General features: G+C 42.4%; 1 long non-coding RNA gene across 1 annotated transcript; it reads left to right on the forward strand.

Moving 5' to 3' along the window:
- The first annotated feature begins 1,010 nt into the window (after positions 1-1,010).
- Positions 1,011-4,199, forward strand: LOC134076025 (uncharacterized). Its single transcript, XR_009938520.1, has 3 exons — positions 1,011-1,060; positions 1,275-1,357; positions 3,996-4,199. It is a non-coding gene; the product is annotated as an uncharacterized LOC134076025 (long non-coding RNA).
- Positions 4,200-4,459: the final 260 nt, after the last annotated feature.

Here is a 4,459-nt window from a genome sequence, read left to right on the forward strand (position 1 = left end):
GACAGAGTGACACACAGACAGATATTCCTTGCATTAATAGATAGATAGATAGATGAAGCAATGCATAACAATAGACAACAATGTCTTGCATCAATGAAACATTAAAGTCTCAACCAAAGATCTTAGAGTGTAGCTCTATATTTGTTTTGTCTCAACAGAATCTTGTACAGGTGCAGCAGGCGATGAGATGATGAAGATGAGCATGATGATGATTCCACTGTCGTTATGTCTCCCCCTGCTGGCTATGAGTAAGACTTCTTCTCAGGACCTCTTATCAAAACATTTGGTCATACATTTCATGGCAATGTATCTGGCCATGTTAAAGTCTGTTTTTAATTACATGGTTTGTGTGATTGCGTGTGATTGTGTGTGTGCTGTGTGTGTCTATATGTTTGTTTGATTGTATGTGTGCTGTGTGTGTGTGTGTGTGTGTGCGTGTGTGTGTGTGTTTATCTGAATCCTGTATTAGTTCTGCACGCCCCTCAAACCACGGCAGCCCAAGAGAGTGACCCTTGTTACTACTACACTGTGCTGAACGACACCTGGAGAGCCACCACTAACGAGGTGGGGTTCTTCTCGCAGCTCAGGTGCGACAGTGCCATTTATGGTGGCGGCAGAGATTGGCAGGGCTGGTACAGTACCTATTTGTCCACCAGGAAGTGAGCGTTCGGATTCCCAACACGTGTGTGCTCAGGAATCGATGTGGCACCCACTCACCCCTCTGGCTGAACGGCCCTCACCCTCGCCCAGAGGATGGCATCGTCACCAGGCAGGTGTGTGGGCACTGGAGTAACGGTTGCTGTCAATTCAAACCACCACCCATCCAGGTTAAAGCGTGTCCTGGAAACTACACTGTTTACAAACCCCAGGATCCTCTGCTCTGTAATTTGGCATACTGTACAGGTAAACATGTACATTATAGGCATTCTTTATTGGGCATTTTCTTCAAGTCTAATGCAATTCTTTGTGCTTTGAGTTCAGATTCATAATTTTGTATCTACAAACTTCTCCATAGATTTGAGTGATACAGGAGCCCTTCCAACTAAAAGTCCTGATCCAAGTAGGTTTGTGTGTGTGTGTCTGTGTGTCTGTGTGTTTGTGTGTGTGTGTGTGTGTGTGTGTGTGTGTCTGTGTGTGTGTGTGTGTGTGTGTGTGTGTGTGTGTGTGTGTGTGTCTGTGTCTGTGTGTCTGTGCATGTGTTTGTATTTTTATTTGTGTGATCTGTGATTTAAATCTCAAAATCACAGCCACCTCTACTTCCTCCATCTTCCCAGGTCATGTTGTTGGTCTGCTGATGAAGGTCTCTGCTGTTGAGAATTTGAATGAAACTGAGATTGAGGAGCAGATACTGAAGCCAGTGAGTACAGCAGTACAGTCCTGCCCTCTAGAGGCCATGCTGGACATTGTACATGTGCATGGAAACCCGACCGAAGCCCGACGGTACCCGTCGGAACCCGACGGGTTCGGTCGGAGTCGGACAAATATTTAGAACTTATGTTCGGGCTCGGGTCGGACCCGGACACATCAGCGCGATAAGACATTTGAAATGTAAAATGAAAAACAACTTATTTCACTTGATGTTTGTTTTTTGTGATAGGTTTGTAATAGATTATCCTGATTATCCTGATTCCTGATCCTAACAGCATAACATATTTCCTCCTGTGCGCAAGATTTTTCTATTGCATGTGACAACGAAACACGTACAGTAAGTGCAGTTGTGAGCCGTGCTAAGATGGAGATTGCAAACAAAAGTTAGCCTCTGGAGAGTTTAAGACCATCAAAAATGAGAGAGGAAAGTCATAGCATGTAGACATAGCCTACATAACTGTGGCCGGCCTCTTGTTCTAACGCGTGCACTTCTTGGTCCATGTGTGTGCGCTCATGGCTCTGCTTATCTGTGCCGACGTTTCCGAATGCCTTTCAATTGATTGATACAATCGGACTTTCCACACAAGCAATATCCACGTGTGTCATTAGTATGCCTATGAAAATAGTGTGATTTGAACTGTGTCGGGCCCGGTCGGACTCGGACACAAATATCTTAATGCCTGTCGGGTCAGTTTGCAAGTGTATGAATTGAGAAGTAATTGTAAATAGTGTTTTTTGAATTGTGTGATGGATTGTAATTCTCTAATGTGTTGAGGAATGCCATTCCAGACTCTGGTAGCAGTGTGTATGAAAGATCTCTGCCCAAAGCCATTATTGTATGAGGGCACTGGGTGGAGGGCCGTGGAAACTGACCTAGTGACACGCACTTGAGGCATGTTGTGTGTTGGCAGAAGAGAGATAAGTGTTTGTGAGCTGCTGTGTTGAAGTTGAAAATAAAAAGAGATAGCGTGACTGTAAATAAGATTTTGAAAAGACAGAGCATGTGATTGAGAAAGTGCAGTGCAATGATTTGTCCATTTAGGAAGATTACAGTGGATCTTAAGAGCTCGGTAATATAACCGTGTGATGGGATCTGTAACTTCCTTTGTGGTGAGAGACCAAATTGGTAGGCAATATGAGATGGTTGAGAATACAATCGCTTGCAGATACGTTTTGGAGACAGAAAGGGATAGATATGATCTGATCTTGTTGTATACATATAGTTTCTGATTACATTTTTTTGTTAACTTGGAAACATGTGAGGTGTGTGTCAAGTAACACTCCCAAATACTTGTATGATTTAGTTGTAACAAGAGTGTGATTTGAGAAGATTACAGGACTGGTGATGGACAGATGCTTTCTTGGTGAATGGAAATACATGCATTCAGTTTTTTTTTTAACATTAATGGTTAAGTGGTTGTCATTCAGCCACTTATGCAAGAGTTGGAGATCATGTGACAATTTGGAGTTTATCGTATCAGAACTACAATCAGATTTAAAAAAAAAGCAGTGTCGTCAGCATACATAAGGCATTTAGAGTAATTACACACAGCTGGGAGAACCATAGGATCATAGGGTTTAATATAATGTTGGTCCACCCTTTGCTGCTATAACAGCCTAAATTATTCTAGGAAGGCTTATTCCGCACGGTTTAAAGTGTTTTGACCATTCTTTCAGAAGCACATTTGTGAGGACCCACACTGATGTTGAATAAGGAGACTGGGTTGAGGTCAGGACTCGGTGCAGGCCAGTCAAGTTCATTCATACCAAACTGTCATCCATGTCTTTATGGACCTTAATTTGTGCTCTGGTGCATATGTCGGAACAGGAAGGGGCCATCCCCAAACTGCTCCCACAAATTTGGGAGCATCGAATTGTCCAAAATCGTTGGGTTAATGCTGAAGCATTCAGAGCTCCTTTCACTGGAACTAAGGGGCCAAGCCCAGCTTGGGGATGGCCCCCTCTTGTTCCAACATGACTGTACACCAGTGCACAAAGCAAGGTCCAAGAGTCCTGACCTCACTTAATGGTTGGATCAAATACTTGGCAGGACATTTACTTTCTGAACCCGGGATGTTCGCATCTGCCCCTGAGCAAAGCCCTCAACACAGTCACAGGGGGGCTGGGCCTGCAATGACTTCACCTTTTCAGAACTGCATAAAACCTGTAATACCATTTTCATCTGTGTTTTTATGTGCTTTGTTTACTCTATGATTTTTTAAAAACATGCCTAAACCTGTTTACTATGTTTCTGTTTCATCTTATTATTATTATTATTATTATTATTATTATTATTATTGTTATTAATATACTGTAAGAACTACAGTATCTCTCTCGGGAGCCCTGTTGTGTAACCATAGACTGTTCTGTAGGCATAGAGTCTATGGGTGTAACTGGCTGCTGTGCTGGTGCCACATTGGGTCCAAGTAAAGTAGCCCCCCGGTGACCCAGGTTCGAGTCTGATTTGGGTCATTTCTGATTCCACCCCATCTCTTTCTCCTACTTGCTTCTGTCAGTCCTCTGACTTGGGCAAAAAGGCCCATATATTTAAAAAACTCTCTCTTTGGAGATACACAAAAAGATGTCAATGAAATAACTTACATTTAATCACTTATATTCATTCTCAGTTTGGAGAAACCCTGAGAGCACAAGGACTAAATGTTACTGGGATCCGGTTGAGAAGAGTTCATCAGGCTGGACCTTAGAGGAACAGAGGAGGAACGTGAAGCCCGATGCCCACTGCAGAGAATATATGGAGACGTAAACATGAGATTACATTATTACTCTGTGTGGGATTACATGAGAACATGAGATTACATTATTATTCTGTGTGTGATGGCTAATCTGTTTTCCTAAACATGAGATTACATTATTACTCTTTGTGTTGGCTAACAATCTGTTTTCCTAAACACTAGACAACATTATGACTGTATATGTGATGGCTAGAATTCTGTGTAATCTAATGCCGTCATCTAATATGTGTAATTTAATGCCGTCGCCCGTCGCATGTGTTTTCCTATACATGCGACGGCATTAAAACTTTAGTCTATTTGTTATAGCAAAAATAAATCTGTTTTCTTAAACAGGAGAC

The sequence above is a fragment of the Sardina pilchardus genome, chromosome 3 (genome assembly GCF_963854185.1).
Source record: "Sardina pilchardus chromosome 3, fSarPil1.1, whole genome shotgun sequence".
Classification (NCBI taxonomy): Eukaryota; Metazoa; Chordata; class Actinopteri; order Clupeiformes; family Clupeidae; genus Sardina; species Sardina pilchardus.